The sequence below is a fragment of the Cryptotermes secundus genome, unplaced genomic scaffold, assembly GCF_002891405.2.
Source record: "Cryptotermes secundus unplaced genomic scaffold, Csec_1.0 scaffold343, whole genome shotgun sequence".
NCBI classification, from domain to species: Eukaryota; Metazoa; Arthropoda; class Insecta; order Blattodea; family Kalotermitidae; genus Cryptotermes; species Cryptotermes secundus.
The window spans coordinates 756,016-764,813 of NW_019729214.1; positions in this window are offsets into that span (position 1 = coordinate 756,016).

The following is an 8,798-nucleotide window of genomic DNA, read 5'->3' on the forward strand; positions in this document are numbered from 1 at the left end:
TGGAACCGGAAGAAGAAGTAGATACAGATGAGAAAGGACCATATATTTTACAAAGTGAGGTGGAAAAAGCTATCAAGGACATGAGGAATGGAAAGGCTACAGGAGATGATGATGTACCTGGAGATGTGCTTAAGTTACTGGGAGAAGGTGGTTTGAAAACACTGACAAAACTAATAAACACCATATATGAAACTGAAGCCATATATGAACCATATATGAAGCCTTATTGCACATACAGCAAAGATAATAAAAGAAGAATTGAAAGGAAAATTGAGGATATACTTGGAGAGGATCAGTTTGGATTTAGAAGAGGAAAAGGAACCAGGGATGCAATTGGGATGATGAGAATTATAGCAGAACGAACTTTGGAGATAGATGAAGAACTGTGTGCTTGCTTTATAGACTGGCAGAAGGCATTTGACCATGTAAATTGGACAAAATTAATGCAGATCCTAAAGGAAACAGGTATCGATTGGCATGAGAGAAGACTGATTAGTAAATTGTACATGGATCAGAAAGTTAGAGTGCGAATGGACAGAGGGGAGACAAGAAGTGTGAAGATTGGAAGAGGAGTTCAACAAGGATGCTGTTTATCACCAATTCTGTTCAACTTGTACAGCGAATGCCTTACCAAGGAAGCTCTGGATGGGCTTGGAGACTTCAAATTAGGAGGGCAAATTATTCAGACTGTGAAATATGCAGATGATCTTGTGTTAATGGCTAAGGAAGAAACTGTGCTACCACTATCCACTACATACATTTTGTCTTTTTCACTTGCATCACTCACGTGGGTTTCTGCTGCTTCAGCTAGAAAATTGACCTTACTTCTTTTATTCCTATCTTTAAAATAACAGTCCTTTTCAGCATGGTTCGTTTTCTTACATACTGCACATTGTTTTCTCATATCACTGTCCTTATTTATAAAGTAACAGTCCTTTTCAGAGTGATTATTCCTTTTATGGATAGAGCTACTTCTCTTACCTTTGTTGGGGCAGTTGACTGGGCATGACCTATTTTATTACAATTGAAACACTTGAAAGGGGTTTTACTTTTGGTTTTAGTTAATGTCTTAAAAGCTATGCTTTCCTCTTCTTTAGTTGTCATCTTGCACTTCACTTCTTCCAACATCAATCTGGCCACCAGGTTGTCAAGGGTTCTGTCCACGGTCGCTGTTGAGCCCCAGGTGGTGCTGAAGTGTTTGTAGTCTTCTGGTAGAATCGTTATTTTTGTCATTATCATGTTTCCATCAACGTTTTGGTTCAGCTGACAAAGCTTGAAGGCAATGTTCTGCATATGACTTATATTCGTCATCATATCCTTAGTTTTGTCATACTTGAAGCTGTAGAAGTCTTGTAGCAGAAGGCACTTCTGTTGAGAGGTGTCTCGCTGATAAATTTGCTTCAAGGTGTCATACATTTCTTTTGTGGTTGTGCATGTCACAATGTGGGTCTTCACGTGTTTCTCTATCGTTCTCATTATGTAATATTGGCACTTTGCATCTCGCATCTTCCATTTCTTTATATTTTCTTCGTCTTTTCCTTGTTCACTTAACAGGTCGCTGCCATCAACGAAGTTTATCAGTTCTTTTGCACGCATCAGAATCTTGATTTCAAAATCCCAGTGGAAATGAGTCAGCGTCCTTCAGTTTTGGCAGATGAGTTACCTCTTCCATCTCTGTGGTTGCCATTTTTTCATTATTCTTCTTCTGTCTACTCCTTTTCTTTACTTTTTTTAGTTTTTGAGCAAATCTGGGCCCATAACCTGTTGATTTTCTTTGTGTCGTGCTTACATATCACTTAACATCCATATTGGATGAGAAGAAACTTATTATAATACAAAACAAAAATAAGTGAATATAGATCACTATTACCAACTTGAACATTTTTACATTACTAGATTCTCAACAGAAGCAACGACGACAACAACAACAACAACAACAACAACAACAATAATTCAATTCTGTTCTTTATTCTTTGTGTGCTGACCAACAGCCGCAAAGTCAATTACAGACACAGCACAGTGTAGATAAAAGTAGTTACATACTGGACAAACACAACATAAAGTCAAAGACTAATTAAAGGTAAGCATTGGAGGAAAAACACATTAATGCATATAAGGAAATAAACAAACAAAATAATAACACCTACCACTCGGCGCCACAGCTCTGGGTGAGCCTTGGGCTCCTCTACAACCAAGCTCCACTGCTCTCTATTCCTCATTTTTTTTGTATCCATCCTTTCACCTTCATCTTCTTCAGGTCATTCTCAACATCGTCTGGCCATCTCATGCTGTCTTCCTTTTCTTCTTTTGGAATATAGCCTTCCTATTAACATATCATTTCTTGGGCTACTTCCTTCATCTCTCCGGGTTGCAGCATTGTGCGTACATACCAAGTTGCCATCACAATATCATTGTTCCTTGTCCTTTGCTTAGTCCATTTCCCATATGTTCCACTTATCCAAGGCTGGTTGTTAGGTTTCTGAACAAAATTATTTTTACAGGATGAGGTTGTTAGCCTCATGCCCAACCCCCAACCTGGAGGACAAGGTACATCTCTGTAGCCGTACCACTGACACCACCAGCTTTATTTGTAATTAAGATTTCTTTTTATAGTAATTAAGCATAGGATGTAGTAAGGAACATTCAAGGGTGACTTAGCCCGATTCTTGGTTTCAAGAATAGTGCCTGCTTCACTGCTACAAAGACCAGGCACGAAGCAGCCCGCAAAGTTTTCCTGGAAATTCAGTTTGAAAGTTGACCAGCGGGATCCTTTGGTAAAGTTGCACTTGACAGGTTTTAAACCCCGTAAGTCAAAAGTGGGAAGGCCAGCAGCCCACGCTACTGCTATAATTTTTCAAGCAGCTGTCAAAAATGATGCTAGGACTTTAAGGTCCAAAGTCCCAAACTAAAGCTAGGTGACTGGAGCAGTGAGAATTGTTCCAATCAGCCGTAATTAGGGTAGTAACTTGGAGGCGGAATTGAAGCTGTGAAGATTTCTTGCTTCAAAGCAGAGTCAGTCTGCTAAAGGAGTCTCTGAACAACTCTTCAAGTGTACAGCCGAAAAATTAGCATCACTGGCAGCTTGGTTCAAAAGTGAAAGTTAAAAACAAAATTATGTTTAAGTGTGTTACTGGAACAGTCTCTGAATAACTCTGCAAAATTAATTAGACACAAAAATTAGTGTGAATCTTAACTTGGCTTAAAAGTTTAAGTGAAAGTGTAATCACTTCTAAGTGTTGTGCTAAAAAAGCAGTCGCTAAATAACTAGCCAGGTATCTGGTCACAAAAGTTTGAGTGATTTCAAGTTTGTTTAGGGGATTAAGGGCAAGTGCTGTTACCTGTATATTAAAAAGTGCTCATTAAAACTGTGTGGGAGTGCCTAGCTATAAACACTCTTATTTTTCCCGCTAATGCAAGGCCCGTATGCACCAAGACAGAATCGCGAATGCAGTACCTATCACCTGTAGTTTCTGGTTCATCCTCCCTTTTTCCTGAAAAGTAAGCCTTTATAGTAAGCTTACTGGCACCCAGCATTCATGTAACCCATATCCCGCAAACATCAAATATCCACAACACCAACAAAAGGGGAAGAACTGGATAAGAAGGACGCAGCAACAACCTGCAAACTCAGAGTAACAACAGGTGAGAGGGAACGCCTAGAGGAGCAACTGCAACCAGCAACCAAGGAGCCAAAAAGACAGTAAGAGAGAATGTGGAGCCCAACGTAAGGAGTTGGACGGTTAGAATGGAGGATAAGGTACATCTCTTAGTCTGGACTCTAAACCTTGACCTTTCTGGCATGGGTGACTCTACTGGTAGCTAACTACCACCGGCATACCTAACCAGGTCACAGAGTTATGCAAGTCCCACCACCACAACAAGGTGGAGACACCTTTCAGGGGAATATTAATAATAATAATCCCATATATTATCACATGATTTTATAATTCATCTTCTAATATAAATCTCAAATTGTCAACAACAAAAGAAACTGAAAATATTATTAAATTTCTTAAGCCCCAAAATTCCCATGGATATGACGAATTCTCGAACAATGTTCTGAAAACAAGTTCTGTTTTCATCAGTTCACCCTCAAATCATATGTGTAATATATCTTTATCATTAGGTATTTTCCCTCAACGCAGTATTACTACACATTTTAAAAAGGATGAGAGAAATTGCAAATCTAACTTCACAGAGCTGAGCCCTTCTTGAGACACAGCCAGTTGAGCAGTTATTCAAGAACTTCCCATCATTTTATGGAACCTAAAGCCTCATTACCGTCTTAAAAAGAGCCCTCCACTGGTCCCTATCCTGAGTGAGATCAATCCAGTCCACACAACACCATTCTGTCTCTAAGATCAACTTTAATATCATCCACCCACCTATTATTATTATTATTGGAGGGGGTGAGTTTCCCCATGCACCACGACTGTCTATTGTACATCCCCCTTTGATATTCTACCAGTCGCCATACCCTACCGATACTGCTGCGTGCTATCAGCCCCATTCAGCCAACGAAGTCGGCCCTCGGTACCTAATACTTCCCCCCTCTACCAGAGGCATTGGGAACTACTTGGACAGGAAACTTTTTGCCTAATTTTGCTCAGAGGTCTCCTAGAGACATGAGAATCTTTTACGTGCCGTAAATCTATGACACGGGACCCACGGCTTAAAGTCCCTCCCGGAGGACTTGTTCCCTGAAATTTTCAGCCCTTAAAAATTCCATGACCTCCGCTGGGTTTGAACCCGCGTATCTTGAGTCATGAGGTGGGAACATTACCCCTAGACTACGGAGGCCACTTATCCACCCACCTATGTCTTGATCTTCCTAGTGGTCTTGTTCCTTCTGGCTTTCCCACCAATATCCTGTACTCATATGTAGTCCTCCCCCCATTCGTGCTACTTGCCCTGCCCTCCTTGACTTCACCATTCTAAATGCATTTGACACAGAGCGTAAGGTATGAGACTCCTCAATATGTATTTTTCTCCAACCTCCTGTCACTTCATCTCTCTTGGTACAAATATTCTCCCCAGCATACTGTTCTCAAACACCTTCAGTCTTTGTTAATCCCTTAATGTCAGAGACAAAGTTTCACACTCACACAGAACCACAGGCGAAATTATAGTTGTATAATTCTAATTTTTATGTTTTTACACAGCAGATGAGAAGGCAAAAGTTCTGGACTGAATGGTAGCAAGAATTATCTGAATGCAGTCTCATAATTTCTTGCTTAATCAAATTTTGGTTTGTTATTGTCATTCTCAGATATTTGGACTATGCCACATTTTCTAAGGATGTGTTAGCTATATGTATGTCATGAGTTTGCCCTGCATTCTGGTGATGAGACAGCAACATGTACTTAGTTATCTCTGCATTTACTTGTAGAACAACATCCTTACTAGCATCAGTTAAAGTTTGTGTTTTTCTTTATGGTATCTATATTATCACCCAGTACTTTCACATCATCAGCATAGACCAGCACCTGATGTGGCCCATTTAATTTCAGGCCCACCTGGTTTTCCTGGATCTTCTAATGGCATATTCTTAAGCAAATTTGAAAAGGAGTGTCAATTAAGCATCTTGGTTTACACCATTTTGGAGAGGAAAATTATCAGACAAATGTTTACATATACAGACTTTATTATACATTTTGTTTAAACACATTTTAATCAGCCTAACTAGTTTCTTGGGTACCCAAAACTCTATTGCAATACTGTACAGTGCTCTCCTCCTAATTGAATCACAGACTTCTTTGAAGTCTATAAGTACAGTACTGAAGTACTGTGTCATTCTATTCCCATTTATAAAAATGTTATTTTGTTAATCTGCTCATAAGGTTCACATGTATGCTATAGTCTTCAGTTATTTGGCTCTGTTGACTAGAGGGATAGAAAAGTGAAGGTATGGGAATTGAGGAGAGTATATTCTTTGTTTTGGGCCAACCCCTTCCATTGCAGCTACAAGAAAATATCACCCTTTCTATGTTCGCAACCAAAGGCATTGTAGCTGAGATATAGAGTGCAATCAATTTTCTGTGTTCATAGTAAATGTGATTTTCATAGTTTTGTGGGAACATCCCATATACTATCATGCTGTTTCACCGATCAACGGACAACACTCACTCCTAAGTCAATACACATTGCAGTCAGCTCTCATATCTATACAGCACTCGCTGTCCAGCTCACTTTTCACCATCACGCGCGCTAACCAATCACACTGCTGCCAGCACTCGTATTTATACACACTCGCTGTCCAGGCCACATTTAAATCATCACGTGTGCTAGCCAATCAGCGATCACAACAGCAACTACAAGTCTAAGCTCCGCCCACCAAGACTGGTATAAAAGACAGAGCTCCAACCCAGCAATGATCAGGATGGTGAAGATTGATTGGAGTGGTGGTTAGATTTGAGATCAGATCAGATCAGATCAGGAATCAGGTTGGAGTTTCTTGAGAGATCGAGGATGTCTCGTGTTTGCTTGACAGATGAGAGGAATTATTCGGTGGTGTACTTTGTTCCTGTTGCTTACTGATTAAGGTATTTCAGTCATTGAGTCAGTGATCACGTCCGAAGGAGTTAGAGTTGAATTGTGGTCACTCGCTTACCAAAGGAGTTTTGAGCTGTCTCGGGTGATCATACAGTTGAAGTGTGTTCGTCTGCAGCTTACCTGGGTGACTATTTTGCTGCTAGTGTATATTAGTCATTCAGCTGGGTTGTGTGGGTCGAGTAATTTAAAGGTTAAGTGTTCACTTCCTTGTGCATCAGCTATAGTTAGGATAGTGCGCAGAAAACTATACAGTGACTGGCGTGGCTAGTGCATCGGAGGTGGGGCTGTCCCGTCCATTGGGTGGCAACTGGGTCGGGAGAAAGGGAAACACAGTAACTACTGCCTCTATGTTTGGAGGCAGATACTACACACAAATCTCGACCAATCAGAGCCTACACAAACCAATTTGAATTATATGCAGTTATAGAGTTCTTTATTATTGCTAGTGGAGTGGGACTAAGTCCCTTGCACTGCGGCCACTTCTGGCCTATTGTAATAGCCCCAGATGATAGGTGAGGGTGATTGTGGAGCAATTGATGGAATGAAGACTGGCAGGGGAAACCTAGGTACTCAGAGAAAACCTGCCCCAGCACCACTTTGTCCACCACAAATCCCACTTGACCAGACCTGGGCCGCCGCAGTGGGAAGCCAGCGACTAACCGCTTGAGCTATGGCACGTTCCTGGTTATGGTGGTTAATTATATGGAAATCTGTAAGTACGAATTTTGATTTGATGTGGTTGCGAAACGAAAGTAGACATTTGAGAATGAAGTTACATCTCCATGTTAAACATATCATTTGTGTATATGAATGTTATGCTTACTACCACAAATGAAATTAGAAATATATAAATTCCTTCAAGCCCAAAATTTTTGAGGTTATGATGAACTGTCATCTAAACAACATTTGCTTTATGATATGTTCTGCAACTTTCGGTTTAGCCCAAACATTGCATGTGGAATGTGAAGGAGTTCTAAGCATACCGTGATGGTGTTATAATTTTTGTATTGCTTCTTGCAGTCTAAACATGAAAACGAAAACTTGCAGTGTTGCTGGGTGCTTGTCATCGAGCAGGCAAAGAATCAAACTCTTCAACTTTCTCAAGGATCCAGCATGGTATGTATGTTTGAATTCATGGTGTAATTACTTTATTATGTGTTGGTTAATCCAACGAAGAAGTTAAGTTTAACATATGTCTGTGTTCATTTTATTCAACATAACCCAAAAATTTAGAATGTGCACCAAGTTTGTAATGTTTACTGAAGAATTATTTCTAGGTTTTGAGACTATTTGTTCTACGTTTACAGGGCTGTGGTATGGGCAGGAAAAGTTGGAATATCCAGCATTATTGATTCTGCTAGAATGCTGCACAATAAATATTTGTGCAGCGAACATTTCCTGGAAAGTGATTTCACTGCAGCTGAATGGGTACATCTGAACAGAGTGGCAGTTCCATGTGGCTCAGAGTTTGCTTCACAGTCACTCCCACAACCTCCTGTACCTTCCTCGAATCCCTTGCCCTCAGTAATAACTCACAAAGACTATACTCATGTTGTATTTCCCACCACCTACAACAAGACCTGGTGCCATCCCCCGTAACACATACGAAGGGGGACCCAAAAATAACTGGAACCGACCTGTTGCGCGCGCATGCTTTATAGTTACGAGTTGTGCTTCTAGGTGGTGTTAGCTGGGGGTCTCCTGCAACTGTTAGTGAGCTGGCGTCAGTCTGAGTTAAGTGGTTTGTCTGTGGTGCTCTGTTGTGTGTGTTCCTGTTTCAACCCTTTGGCGATTAGTGAGATGGCCGACCAGAAGGAACAAAGAGCATGCATGAAATTTTGCTTTCTGTTATGGAAAACTGCAGCCGAGACTGTTGGGATGCTTCGGCAAGCCTTTAATGATGATGCTTTGGGGAAATTACAGGTCTACGAGTGGTTTTCCCATTTCAAATCTGGCAACATGTCAACGGAAGACATGCCATGCCCCAGGCGTCCTTCAACAGGAAGAAATGACGAAAACATTGCCAAAATCAAACGTGCAATTGATGAAGATCGTCGAAAGACCACTGACCAACTTTCTGAGGAAACGAACATCTCATGGAGCACGGTCCAGCAAATTTTAACTGAAGGTTTGCACACGAGACGGGTGTCTGCAAAATTTGTTCCTCGCTTGCTCGGAGATGACCAAAGAGAAAACAGCGTGAATGTTTGCCGCGACTTGAAGAGTGAAGTGCAGAACGATCCAGA